This window comes from Oncorhynchus gorbuscha, unplaced genomic scaffold (genome assembly GCF_021184085.1).
Source record: "Oncorhynchus gorbuscha isolate QuinsamMale2020 ecotype Even-year unplaced genomic scaffold, OgorEven_v1.0 Un_scaffold_21:::fragment_2:::debris, whole genome shotgun sequence".
In the NCBI taxonomy this organism is placed as follows: Eukaryota; Metazoa; Chordata; class Actinopteri; order Salmoniformes; family Salmonidae; genus Oncorhynchus; species Oncorhynchus gorbuscha.
Window position 1 is genome coordinate 231750 of NW_025745053.1, and position 16473 is coordinate 248222.

The following is a 16473-nucleotide window of genomic DNA, read 5'->3' on the forward strand; positions in this document are numbered from 1 at the left end:
TTACAGCACATTGGATGACTGTCATTCATATTCCATTCACCCAGCTCAATGTAACAGCGATAGATTTAGGCTACTACATGATACTCAAATGTTCCTTATACCCATCATGAGGTTGCTACAACCTAGCCTATGAATTAAAGATTACAACGTAGGTGCACACAGGTCGAGAGACAAAACTGAGGTGACAAACAGTGACATTCAATACTGCCTTGCACACTCTTGCCTGCATCTAGCTGATATAGGGTGTAATCATTAGTCCATCAGTTGCAAACGATCGTTCCTACTGGACAAATTCAGTTATGTTTATCCACATTTTGTTCAGTTTGCTTCCGTCTAAGAAACGTTTTTCAACAGAATCGGCGGAATGAATACACCCCTGATCACGCGTAAACAGAGTTCACTCTCATAACAGCCAAGTTGTATTCCTTCTCTTCCCTTCCCTTGTGGACTTCAATGCACAACAGATCAGCTTTACTTCACCAGGCAAAGAAACTTTCCAAGCCAAACCTCTACATCGTTGCCTCCATATTAGCTAAAGTAGTGTCATAGTCAGCATAGCTAATAGAACTAACGCGTTAGTAAAATCGTTACAATCAAGCAGTAATGCTAGTGTACACTCAGTAAGCAGTTACACCGGCGGACCCCAGGAGGCAATAAATGTTTAATACCAAAAGCTTACCTTGACTAGGAAGAGTTCCAGTGTTGTGTTGGAAAGTGTTACGCGGAGTGGAACAGGGGAACCCAAGAGCAGACTCAGACAAGGAGACTGGGATGAAGTAACCAGGGTATTTATTGAAACACGGGGAGATGTAGTGCAGGTCAGGGGAAGCTCGGGCGGGTTGCTGGAAACCAGGTGCGGAGGCTGAGGCTGGAGCGAGAGGGGTTGAGACAGGGTAAGTAGTGAGGAATGCAAGACAGAGTAGCAGGATGACGAGATGTGGGACTGGAGACAGGGACCAGAGTCAGAGCAGGCAGAATGAGCAGAGATTACGATCTGGCAGTGTGGAAGTGGCAGGGCTGAGGTCTTGATTATGGAACAGGTTGCAGCTGGTGGGGATCTGATCTGACTCCAGCACACGTGTCTCCACACATACAATTATACAGAGAAAGAGAGAGGGAGAGGGAGAGGGAGAGGGAGAGGGAGAGGGAGAGGGAGAGGGAGAGGGAGAGGGAGAGGTTAGAGGGAGAGGGAGAGGGAGAGGGAGAGGGAGAGGGAGAGGATAGAGGGAGAGGGAGAGGGAGAGGGAGAGGGAGAGGGAGAGGGAGAGGGAGAGGGAGAGGGAGAGGGAGAGGTTAGAGGGAGAGGTTAGAGGGAGAGGGAGAGGGTACTGGGGGAATGGCGGCAGATCAAGGAGACACAGGATGAGCAGTAGAGGGCGTTGCAGGAGCAGATGTGACAGAAAGTCATAGCCAGCTAGCTAACATAGCATCCCTCTGTTTGAACATGTTTTTTTAGTAGGCTAAATTAGCTTGCTGCTTTTTCTAGCTAAGTAAGTGACATTAAAAGTGAAAGAAAATATGTAGAAATCTGTCTCTATTTCTCCCTTGCTTCTCCTTCATTTTGGAAGAAATTAATTTGTTCAAAACTGTTCAACTATTGTATTTCTCTCTCTTTGAGGCAACAACTCATTGCATTTTATACACTGCAGTGCTAGCTAGATGTAGTTTATGTTTTCAGTACTACATTAATTATCTGATATTTTGATTGGTTGGACAACATGTCAGTTCATGCTGCAGGAGCTCTGATAGGCTGTCATAATAATTATTGTGTAAGTCTATGGAAGGGGTTGAGAACCATGAGCCTCCTAGGTTTTGTATTGAAGTCAATGTACCCAGAGGAGGACGGAAGCTAGATGTCCTCCTGCTACACCATGGTGCTACCCTACAGAGTGCTGCTGAGGCTACTGTAAAATAGTGTTTTAATCAGTTATTTGGTGATGTGATTATATTTAGTTTTATCTAAAAAGAATAACTTTTTGAATGTTTTAACTTTTTTTTTTTTTTATTTTACCCCTTTTTTTTCTCCCCAATTTCGTGGTATCCAATTGTTGTAGTAGCTACTATCTTGTCTCATCGCTACAACTCCCGTACGGGCTCGGGAGAGACGAAGGTTGAAAGTCATGCGTCCTCCGATACACAACCCAACCAGCCGTACTGCTTCTTAACACAGCGCACATCCAACCCGGAAGCCAGCCGCACCAATGTGTCGGAGGAAACACTGTTCACCTGGCAACCTTGGTTAGCATGCACTGCGCCCGGCCCGCCACAGGAGTCGCTGGTGCGCGATGAGACAAGGACATCCCTACCAACCAAGCCCTCCCTAACCCGGACGACGCTAGGCCAATTGTGCATCGCCCCACGGACCTCCCGGTCGCGGCCGGTTACGACAGAGCCTGGGTGTGAAACCAGGGACTCTGATGGCACAGCTGACGCTGCAGTACAGCGTCCTTAACCACTGCGCCACCCGAGAGGCCCACAATTTTTATTTTTATGAAATTAACTGAGGATGGTCCTCCCCTTCCTCTTCTGAGGAGCCTCCACTGATGTAAAAGCCCAACAATTCCCACAAGCACATCTCTCTCTACAGTATATACCAGAGACCCCTTTCTGCATGCTAAATGTTTCACATCGCCAACAGGTTAAAGCTCCAAGTAGAATCCCAGTCATCTTTATATAAAGACGTACTAATAATGAGTCAGTGAGTGAGGATATGCTAAAAGATCTGCCAGGTGGCCCAGTACTTTATTCATGTCAGGCTGGATCCAGACACATCTAGAGTCAAACAGCAAATATTTTCAAAGGTGAGGATGATCAAGATTTTATGAACATATTCACACACTCTGGGATGGACAATGTCCCCATGCAGCCTAGGTCCACATTCTCATATAAGGTATGGTAGAGTGGTAGAGTTCTCAGCTCTGTGCACAGTAGTGGATGTAAATCAGTGTTGGCCCTTTAGAGTAAACAAAGCAGGAGGAGAAAAGCTAAACAGAGGCCATGGCTGACGAGGAGAGAGAGGTGCCAGTGGGGACCGGGAGGGGGGCGGGAGGAGGGCCTCCAGGAACATAAACACCACCATGTAGACACACACACAGACACAGACACACACACAGGCAAACACACAGACACAATGCAGATATGCACACAGACACTCTTTACCATACATAATACAAGGCCATCTTACACATTATTAAATTATTCCATATAGCACTACTATTGTATCCAGAGTTCCACTCTGATATTCCTCATTCTACTAACACATTTAGTAACAGAAGTACTTCCCCATACTCTAGCCGGGAAAACCCTGTACTAAAGCACTATCGGCTGACCTCTGACCTCCAAACCCGGAACAACCTTCCTCCACGGGGCAGAACACGGCAGGGCTATGCACGGCACTCACCTCATCGACCTGGCTCTTCAGCAACCTGCTGAGCTTTTGACCAGCTCGCATTGGCTGGAGGTTAACCAGTACCACTGTACTATCACGCCAAACCCTTACAAAGAACTATGTGTGCATCCCAAATGGCACCCTGTCCCTAAGGGTCCTGGTCAAAAGTAGTGCACTATATAGGGGAATAGGGTGTCGTTTGGGACACAGTACTATCACTCCATCAGCCTTTTCCTAAATAGAGAGGAGACATATCTGTATGATAAACACCCCTTCCTTGTCTATGCTGAACTGAAAGCCATCCTTCATATCATTTTGTGTCATCTGATGTGTCATGTTATTATTCTGGGAAGTGGGTAGTGGGTAGTGGGTAGTGGGTAGTGGGTAGTGGGTAGTGGGTAGGCTACTCTCCCCTTTCCCCAAGAAGCACAAGTAACAGGCTACTCTCCCCTTTCCCCAAGACCGTGCACAAGTCTCAACATTTCACTTTGTCTCACCTGCTCACTGTCACCGTGTCTCACTGTATTTCACTGTCTCACCGTGTCTCACTGTATTTCACTGTCTCACCGTGTCTCACCGTGTCTCACTGTATTTCACTGTCTCACCGTGTCTCACTGTATTTCACTGTCTCACCGTGTCTCACTGTATGTTCACTGTCTCACCGTGTCTCACCTGTCTGTCTCACTGTATTTCACTGTCTCACCGTGTCTCACTGTATTTCACTGTCTCACCGTGTCTCACCGTGTCTCACTGTATTTCACTGTCTCACCGTGTCTCACTGTATTTCACTGTCTCACCGTGTCTCACTGTATTTCACTGTCTCACCGTGTCTCACCGTGTCTCACTGTATTTCACTGTCTCACCGTGTCTCACTGTATTTCACTGTCTCACCGTGTCTCACTGTATTTCACTGTCTCACCGTGTCTCACCGTGTCTCACTGTATTTCACTGTCTCACCGTGTCTCACTGTATTTCACTGTCTCACCGTGTCTCACCATGTCTCACTGTATTTCACCGTCTCACCGTGTCTCACTGTATTTCACTGTCTCACTGTGTCTCACTGTATTTCACTGTCTCACCGTGTCTCACTGTATTTCACTGTATCTCACTATGTTTCACTTTGTTTTACTGTTTCTCACTGTATATCACTCTCACCGTGTCTCACTGTATTTCACTGTCTCACTGTGTCACACTGTAACTCACTGTAACTCACTGTTCTCACTATGTTTCACTTTGTTTTACTGTTTCTCACTGTGTCTCACTGTATCTCACTGTGTCTCGCTGTTTCTCACTGTGTCTCACTGTGGTTTATTCATACATCTCTGTTTTGAATAGATAGCTCTTCGTGTTGTTGTTTGTACACTCTCCCTGTCAACTTATCCTGCTCTCTCTCTCTTTGTCTCTCTCTCTGCATCTTTCTCCCTCTCTCTGCATCTCTCTCCCCCTCTTTGCTCTCTCTCTCTCTCCCTCTCTCTGCTCTCTCTCTGTATCTCTCCCTCTCTTTGCTCTCTCTCTCTCTGCATCTCTCTCTGTTCTCTCTCTGTATCTCTCCATCTCTTTGATCTCTCTCTCTCTGCATCTCTCTCACTCTCTCTGTTCTCTCTCTGTATCTCTCCCTCTCTGTGCTCTCTCTCTCTCTCTGCATCTCTCTCCCTCTCTCTGCTCTCTCTCTCTCTCTGCATCTCTCTCCCTCTCTTTGCTCTCTTTCTCTCTCTCCCTCTGCATCTCTCTGCACCTCTCTCCCTCTCTTTGCTCTCTCTCTCTGCATCTCTCTCCCTCTCTCTGTTCTCTCTCTGTATTTCTCCCTCTCTCCGCATCACAGTTGAAGAGGCGCTGAGGTTGAAGAGGCGCTGCTGCGCCTTCTTCACAACGCTGTCGGTGTGGGTGGACCAATTCAGTTTGTCCGTGATGTGTACGCCGAGGAACTTAAAATTACTACCCTCACAACCAAGAGTTGTGAAAATGTACCACATACTTGTGACATTAGCGCCAAAGCGATAAAAAACCTGTAATAATCAGCAGCGTGTGTGTGTGTGTGTGTGTGTGTGTGTGTGTGTGTGTGTGTGTGTGTGTGTGTGTGTGTGTGTGTGTGTGTGTGTGTGTGTGTGTGTGTGTGTGTGTGTGTGTGTGTGTGTGTGTGTGTGTGTGTGTGTGTGTGTGTGTGTGTGTGTGTGTGTGTGTGTGTGTGTGTGTGTGTGTGTGTGCAGGGCCCAGGTGTCAGTGGCAAACCCAGGAAACCCATTGTTCAGAGACATGCTGAGGATGTGGGGTTGAGGGGGGATACAATTTTAGCCTTAGCGGTTAGGTTTAGGTTTAGGTTTTGAATTGGAATCAATTGTTTGGTGACCACAAGGATAGAAAAACACAACAATTCAATGTGTGTGTGTGTGTGTGTGTGTGTGCAAGAGAGGGATAGAGATGCAGAGAGAGAGAGAGCAGAGAGAGAGACAAAGTGAGAGAGAGTAGAGAGAGGGAGAGAGATGCAGACCCTGCCTCACACAGGAAGCGGCGCAGGTCCTAATCCAGGCACTTGTCATCTCCCGTCTGGATTACTGCAACTCGCTGTTGGCTGGGCTCCCTGCCTGTGCCATTAAACCCCTACAACTCATCCAGAACGTCGCAGCCCGTCTGGTGTTCAACCTTCCCAAGTTCTCTCACGTCACCCCGCTCCTCCGCTCTCTCCACTGGCTTCCAGTTGAAGCTCGCATCCGCTACAAGACCATGGTGCTTGCCTACGGAGCTGTGAGGGGAACGGCACCTCAGTACCTCCAGGCTCTGATCAGGCCCTACACCCAAACAAGGGCACTGTGTTCATCCACCTCTGGCCTGCTCGCCTCCCTACCACTGAGGAAGTACAGTTCCCGCTCAGCCCAGTCTAAACTGTTCGCTGCTCTGGCCCCCCAATGGTGGAACAAACTCCCTCACGACGCCAGGACAGCGGAGTCAATCACCACCTTCCGGAGACACCTGAAACCCCACCTCTTTAAGGAATACCTAGGATAGGATAAGTAATCCTTCTCACCCTCCCCCCCTTTAAGATTTAGATGCACTATTGTAAAGTGACTGTTCTACTGGATGTCATAAGGTGAATGCACCAATTTGTAAGTCGCTCTGGATAAGAGCGTCTGCTAAATGACTTAAATGTAAATGTAATGTAAATGTGTGTGTGTGTGTGTGTGTGTGTGTGTGTGTGTGTGTGTGTGTGTGTGTGTGTGTGTGTGTGTGTGTGTGTGTGTGTGTGTGTGTGTGTGTGTGTGTGTGTGTGTGTGTGTGTGTGTGTGTGTGTGTGTGTGTGTGTGTGTGTGTGTGTGAGCTGCTTTGTTCCAGCACCACCGTTATAAGCCCCTCTCCTTCACACAGTGATTCTCCTCTCTGGAGAGGTAGAGGGAGAGAGGACAGAGAAGGACACATCCACCACCCTGCTCTCCTCTGTGATCCACCACAGGGACTTAGAATCAAAAGGCATGTGAAAAAGCAGGTGCTCTGTGGGAAGAACAACAGGCTTGGCTTTTCTACTGGCCTTATGCCTCAATGGCAAACACATTTGAGTCAAGGACATAAATGACGGTAATATTCTAATAATGGCTGGCTCACTACACTGAGTACGTAACAAACACGTTCAGTTAAGCATATTCCTTAGATGCAAAAGAGATGTTACATAATTGCTGCAGCGAGGGTCACTCATGTCACCGGCACCACTGCCTGGTGAATGCTGTACCTTCTCACAGTGCAGTGCGGGTAATCCCCCTGGCCTTTCCTGCTGTGAGCCCAGGAAACTTCCCACTAGACCCACTAGGTTAAGCTCCATTAGCCATGGCAATGAGGGGTGACCTTAACACCCCCAAATCCCCTCCACCCCACATCCAGCTCCCTCATTACCCCTGGGGCTTGGACATCCCTGGCCCCCAATGGTCATATATCACCTGGTGTCACACACACACACTGGTACGCATACACACACACACACACTGGTACGCATACACACAAACACACACTGGTACGCATACACACACACACACACTGGTACGCATACACACACACACACACTGGTACGCATACACACAAACACACACTGGTACGCATACACACAAACACACACTGGTACGCATACACACAAACACACACTGGTACGCATACACACAAACACACACAGGTACGCATACACACACACACACACTGGTACGCATACACACACACACACTGGTACGCATACACACACACACACACACTGGTACGCATACACACAAACACACACTGGTACGCATACACACAAACACACACTGGTACGCATACACACAAACACACACTGGTACGCATACACACACACACACACAGGTACGCATACACACAAACACACACTGGTACGCATACACACAAACACACACTGGTACGCATACACACACACACACACTGGTACGCATACACACAAACACACACTGGTACGCATAGACACAAACACACACTGGTACGCATACACACAAACACACACTGGTACGCATACACACAAACACACACTGGTACGCATACACACAAACACACACGGGTACGCATACACACAAACACACACTGGTACGCATACACACAAACACACACTGGTACGCATACACACAAACACACACGGGTACGCATACACACAAACACACACTGGTACGCATACACACAAACACACACTGGTACGCATACACACAAACACACACTGGTACGCATACACACAAACACACACTGGTACGCATACACACAAACACACACTGGTACGCATACACACAAACACACACTGGTACGCATACACACACACACACACACACTGGTACGCATACACACAAACACACACTGGTACGCATACACACAAACACACAACACACACAAACACACACTGGTACGCATACACACAAACACACACTGGTACGCATACACACAAACACACACTGGTACGCATACACACAAACACACACTGGTACGCATACACACAAACACACACTGGTACGCAAACACACAAACACACACTGGTACGCATACACACAAACACACACTGGTACGCATACACACAAACACACACTGGTACGCATACACACAAACACACACTGGTACGCATACACACAAACACACACTGGTACGCATACACACAAACACACACTGGTACGCATACACACAAACACACACTGGTACGCATACACACAAACACACACTGGTACGCATACACACAAACACACACTGGTACGCATACACACAAACACACAATACACACACACTGGTACGCACACACAAACACACACTGGTACGCATACACACAAACACACACTGGTACGCATACACACAAACACACACTGGTACGCATACACACAAACACACACTGGTACGCATACACACAAACACACACTGGTACGCATACACACAAACACACACTGGTACGCATACACACAAACACACACTGGTACGCATACACACAAACACACACTGGTACGCATACACACAAACACACACTGGTACGCATACACACAAACACACACTGGTACGCATACACACAAACACACACTGGTACGCATACACACAAACACACACAAACACACAAACACACACTGGTACGCATACACACAAACACACACTGGTACGCATACACACAAACACACACTGGTACGCATACACACAAACACACACTGGTACGCATACACACAAACACACACTGGTACGCATACACACAAACACACACTGGTACGCATACACACAAACACACACTGGTACGCATACACACAAACACACACTGGTACGCATACACACAAACACACACTGGTACGCATACACACAAACACACACTGGTACGCATACACACAAACACACACTGGTACGCATACACACAAACACACACTGGTACGCATACACACAAACACACACTGGTACGCATACACACAAACACACACTGGTACGCATACACACAAACACACACACATACGCATACACACAAACACACACTGGTACGCATACACACAAACACACACTAGTACGCATACACACAAACACACACTGGTACGCATACACACAAAACACACACTGGTACGCATACACACAAACACACACTGGTACGCATACACACAAACACACACTGGTACGCATACACACAAACACACACTGGTACGCATACACACAAACACACTCTGGTACACATACACACAAACACACACTGGTACGCATACACACAAACACACACTGGTACGCATACACACAAACACACACTGGTACGCATACACACAAACACACACTGGTACGCATACACACAAACACACACTGGTACGCATACACACAAACACACACTGGTACGCATACACACAAACACACACTAGTACGCATACACACAAACACACACTAGTACGCATACACACAAACACACACTAGTATGTATACACACAAACACACACTAGTATGTATACACACAAACACACACTAGTATGTATACACACAAACACACATACGCATACACACAAACACACACTAGTACGCATACACACAAACACACACTAGTACGCATACACACAAACACACACTAGTACGCATACACACAAACACACACTAGTACGCATAGTACGCATACACACAAACACACACTAGTATGTATACACACAAACACACACTATGTAGTACGCATACACACAAACACACACTAGTACGCATACACACAAACACACACTAGTACGCATACACACAAACACACACTAGTATGTATACACACAAACACACACTAGTACGCATACACACAAACACACACTAGTACGTATACACACAAACACACACATACACACAAACACACACTAGTATGTATACACACAAACACACACTAGTACGCATACACACAAACACACACTAGTACGTATACACACAAACACACACTGGTACGCATACACACAAAAACACACACAAGTATGTATACACACAAACACACTAGTAGTATACACACAAACACACACGCATACACACAAACACACACTAGTATGTATACACACAAACACACACTAGTACGCATACACACAAACACACACTAGTATGTATACACACAAACACACACTAGTACGCATACACACAAACACACACTAGTATGTATACACACAAACACACACTAGTACGCATACACACAAACACACACTAGTATGTATACACACAAACACACACTAGTACGCATACACACAAACACACACTAGTATGTATACACACAAACACACACTAGTACGCATACACACAAACACACACTAGTATGTATACACACAAACACACACTGGTACGCATACACACAAACACACACTAGTACACATACACACAAACACACACTACTACACATACACACACACACAAAGCTTAGCCTGTCATACGCATGAATAACTCTAGGAGGAGGGTAGGACCTACCACTAATATAACCTAGTGTTAGGAAAGGAGGCTGTTTCAGTACTGTACCTCAGCAGCCGACATACTGTATAATCCACTCCACTGGGGATCTCCAATCACTCTGTCTCAAATGTGAGGGAGATTGAACCATTGGCAAACAGGGAATTTCTCAGACAGACACACAGACAGACAGAGAGACTGAGAGAGAGAGAGACTGAGAGAGAGAGAGAGAGAGAGAGAGAGAGAGAGAGAGAGAGAGAGAGAGAGAGAGAGAGAGAGAGAGAGAGAGAGAGAGAGAGAGAGAGAGAGACGGACGGACGGACGGACGGACGGACGGACGGACGGACGGACGGACGGACGGACGGACGGACGGACGGACGGACGGACGGACGGACGGACGGACGGACGGACGGACGGACGGACGGACGGACGGACGGACGGACGGACGGACGGACAGACAGACAGACAGACAGACAGACAGACAGACAGAGACAGACAGACAGACAGACAGACAGACAGACAGACAGACAGACAGACAGACAGACAGACAGACATGTTTTTAGCATGTCACACTCAAGTGAGTTGTTTTCATGCTCTTCAATGAACACAAAGACCTCAGATATACAGTATATAGTAGGTTTGAAAAAGACTCTTCACATTAAAGTGACAAAACGTTTGTCTCTCTGGAGCTCAACGTGACCCGAGACAATGACACATCAAGGTCACTGTAGATTGTATCTGGGAAACTCACTCAGGATTACCCAATGACATTTGCATGACACTAATTAATGAACCAAGGTGAATTTACCATTTCTAGGACAAGGATATATAGAAAACATCTCGGTAACAATATAAGCAGTGGTCCCTTTCTGTACAGATGAAGAATCCTAACATTGCGATCTACATTGATCATATTATAACACATGCACTCACACACACTCACATAATTCACTCACACACTTACATGAACATTCTACAGATCTAGAATTAGTGCATGGTCCCTTCTGGTTGAGAAACAAGAGCGAAGATACAGTCATCCATCATGGCACTGATACAGACAGATCCCCATGTCTCTCTCAAGACTTATGTGGGAGGGAAATTGCAGAGGACTTTACAGGGGAATGATTTGTCTATATATAGATGTGAAGATGTGAGGCTTGTGTGCACATGCCTTCCTTGTTCCCTGTCTCACTCAGCATACTGTACATCCTAGATGCCTAGGAGAGCTGTGTGTGTGTGCGTGTGTGTGTGTGTGTGTGCGTGTGTACGTGTGTGTGTGTGTGTTTGCGTGTGTGTGTGCGTGTGTGTGTGCGTGTGTGCATGAGTGAGTGTGTGTGTGTGTGTGTGTGTGTGCGTGTGTGCGTGTGTGTGTGTGTGTGTGTGTGTGTGTGTGTGTGTGTGTGTGTGTGTGTGTGTGTGTGTGTGTGTGTGTGTGTGTGTGTGTGTGTGTGTGTGTGTGTGTGTGTGTGTGTGTGTGTGTGTGTGTGTGTGTGTGTGTGTGTGTGTGAGTGAGTGCATTGTTTATGTGCAGGGTTTTAGGACAGCCCTCTGCTTAGCAGGGTGGAGGTGCTGCTGCATCTGTGGCACGGCTTTTACATGAATCTGCAGTCTCTCCCTCTCTCTCAATTCAATTTCAATTTAAGGGGCTTTATTGGCATGGGAAACATGTTTACATTGCCAAAGAAACTGAAATAAACAATACAAATGTTAAATGTCATACGAGGTACATCTACAGTGTTGTAACGATGTGCAAATAGTTAAAGTACAAAAGGGAAAATAAATCAACATAAATATGGGTTGTATTTACAATGGTATTTGTTCTTCACTGGTTGCCCTTTTCTTGTGGCAACAGGTCACAAATCTTGCTGTTGTGATTGCACATTGTGGTATTTTACCCAATAGATATGGGAGTTTATCAAAATTTGATTTGTTTTCGAACTCTTTGTGGGTCTGTGTAATCTGAAGGAAATATGTGTCTCTAATATGGTCATACATTTGGCATGAGGTTAGGAAGTGAAGCTCAGTTTCTACCTAATTTTGTGGGCAGTGTACACATAGCCAGTCATCTCTTGAGAGCCAGGTCTCCCTACGTTGGCCTTTCTCAATAGCAAGGCTATGCTCTCTGAGTCTGTACATAGTCAAAGCTTTCCTTAATTTTGGGTCAGTCCCAGTGGTCAGGTATTCTGCCACCGTGTACTCTCTGTTTAGGGCCAAATAGCATTCTAATTTGCTGTTTTTTTGTTCATTCTTTCCAATGTGTCAAGTAATTATCTTTTTAATTTCTCATGATTTGTTTGGGTCTAATTGTGTTGGTGTTTGTGAACAGAGGACCAGGACCAGCTTGCTTGGTGGACTCTTCTCCATTTGGGAATCACTTCATTTTAGCTGGTTGTAGAATTTAACGTCTCTTGCTGGATTTAGATCATTAGAGGGTGTTGGCCTAATTCTGCTCTGCATGCATTGTGTGTCATTTTACGTTGTACACTGGACTTTTAGTTGCAGAATTCTGCATGCAGAGTCTCAATTTGGTGATTGTCCCATTTAGTGAATTCTTGGTTGGTGAGCGGACCCCAGACCTCACAACCATAACGGACCCCAGACCTCACAACCATATCGGACCCCAGACCTCACAACCATAACGGACCCCAGACCTCACAACCATAACGGACCCCAGACCTCACAACCATAACGGACCCCAGACCTCACAACCATAACGGACCCCAGACCTCACAACCATAACAGACCCCAGACCTCACAACCATAACGGACCCCAGACCTCACAACCATAACGGACCCCAGACCTCACAACCATAACGGACCCCAGACCTCACAACCATAACGGACCCCAGACCTCACAACCATAACGGACCCCAGACCTCACAACCATAACGGACCCCAGACCTCACAACCATAACGGACCCCAGACCTCACAACCATAATGGACCCCAGACCTCACAACCATAACTGACCCCAGACCTCACAACCATAACGGACCCCAGACCTCACAACCATAACGGACCCCAGACCTCACAACCATAACGGACCCCAGACCTCACAACCATAACGGACCCCAGACCTCACAACCATAACGGACCCCAGACCTCACAACCATAACGGACCCCAGACCTCACAACCAAAAGGACCCCAGACCTCACAACCATAACAGACCCCAGACCTCACAACCATAACGGACCCCAGACCTCACAACCATAACGGACCCCAGACCTCACAACCATAACGGACCCCAGACCTCACAACCATAACGGACCCCAGACCTCACAACCATAACGGACCCCAGACCTCACAACCATAACGGACCCCAGACCTCACAACCATAACGGACCCCAGACCTCACAACCATAACGGACCCCAGACCTCACAACCATAACGGACCCCAGACCTCACAACCATAACGGACCCCAGACCTCACAACCATAACGGACCCCAGACCTCACAACCATAGAGGGCAATGGGTTCTATGACTGATTCAACTATTTTGAGCCAGATCCTAATTGGTATGTCGAATTTGATGTTCCTTCTGATGGCTTAGAAGGCCCTTCTTTCCTTGTCTCTCAGATCATTCACAGTTTTGTGGAAGTTACCTGTGGCACTGATATTTAGGCCAAGGTATGTATAGTTTTTTGTGTGCTCTAGGGCAACGATGTCTAGATGGAATTTGTATTTGTGGTCCTGGCAACTGGACCTTTTTTGGAACACCATTATTTTTGTCTTACTGAGATTTACTGTCAGGGCCCAGGTCTGACATAATCTGTGCATAAGATCTAGGTGCTGCTGTAGGCCCTCCTTGTTTTGGGACAGAAGCACCAGATCATCAGCAAACAGTAGACGTTTGACTTCAGATTCTAGTTAGGTGAGGCCGGGTGCTGCAGACTGTTCTAGTGCCCTCGCCATTTCATTGATATATATGTTGAATATATATGTTGAAGAGGGTGGGGCTTACAGCTGTTAATGATACTGCAGAGGATTTCCCCAAGGTAGTTATTGGGGGCAAATTTGTCTCCACTTTTGTGGATTGGGGTGATCCGGCCTTGGTTCCAAATATTGGGGAAGATGCCAGAGCTAAGGATGATGTTAAAAACTACAGCCAATTGGAATGTTTGGTCTGTATATTTGATCATTTAATTTCGGATACCATCAACATCACAGGCGTTTTTGGGTCGGAGGGTTTGTATTTTGTCCTGTAGTTTGTTCAATGTGATTGGAGAATCCAGTGGGTTCAAATCAAATCACATTTTATTTGTGACATAAACATGGTTAGCAGATGTTAATGTAGCAAAATGCTTGTGCTTCTAGTTCCGACACTGCAGTAACAATCAACGAGTAATCTAACCTAACAATTTCACAACAACTACCTTATACACACAAGTATAAAGGGATGAAGAATATGTACATAAAGATATATGAATGTGTGATGGTACAGAACGGCATAGGCAAGATGCAGTAGATGGTATTGAGTACAGTATATACATATGAGATGAGTAAAGTAGGGTATGTAAACATATAAAAGTGGCATTGTTTAAAGTGGCTAGTGATACATTTTTTATATCAATTTTTCCATTATTAAACTGGCTGGAGTCAGTATGTTGGCAGCGGCCACTCAATGTTAGTGGTGGCTGTTTAACAGTCTGATGACCTTGAGGTAGAAGCTGTTTTTCAGTCTCTCGGTCCCAGCTTTGATGCACCTGTACTGACCTCGCCTTCTGGATGATAGTGGGGTGAACAGGCGGTGGCTCAGGTGGTTGTTGTCCTTGATGATCTTTATGGCCTTCCTGTGACATCAGGTGGTGTAGGTGTCCTGGAGGGCAGGTAGTTTGCCCCCAGTGATGCGTTGTGCAGACCTCACTACCCTCTGGAGAGCCTTACAGTTGTGGGCGGAGCAGTTGCCTTACCAGGCGGTGATACAGCCCAACAGGATGCTCTCAATTGTGCATCTGTAGAAGTTTGTGAGTGCTTTTGGTGACAAGCCAAATTCTGGTAGCCGGGTTTTGATAGTCTTTAATAATTGATTCTAAGATTTGTATTTGATCATGTACATGTTTTTGCTGTTTGTTCTTTGTTATAGGGCCAAAAAGATTGGAGATGTGGTTTATCCTTACATCTCCGTTTTGAATGGATAGCTCTTTGTGTTGTTGTTTGTTCTCTTTCTCCCTGTCAACTTATCCTGCTCTCTCTCTCTCTTTGTCTCTCTCTCTGCATCTCTCTCCCTCTCTCTGCTCTCTCTCTCCGCATCGCTCTCCCTCTCCGCATCTCTCCCTCTCTCTGCATCTCTCCCTCTCCGCATCTCTCTCCCTCTCTTTGCTCTCTCTCTCTCTCTCTGCATCTCTCTCCCTCTCTCTGATCTCTCACTGTATCTCTCTCCCTCTCACCGCATCGCTCTCCCTCTCTGTGCTCTCTCTCTCTCTGCATCTCTCTCCCTCTCTCTGCATCTCTCTCCCTCTCTGTGCTCTCTCTCTCTCTGCATCTCTCTCCCTCTCTCTGCTCTCTCTCTCTCTGTATCTCTCCCCCTCTCTCTGTATCTCTCTCCCTCTCTCTGCTATCCCTCTCTCTGCATCTCCCTCTCTCTGCTCTCTCTCTGCATCTCTCCCTCTCTCTGCTCTCTCTGCATCTCTCTCCCTCTCTCTGCTCTCTCTCTGCTCTCTCTCTGCATCTCTCTCCCTCTCTCTGCTCTCCCTCTCTCTGCTCTCTCCCTCTCTGCA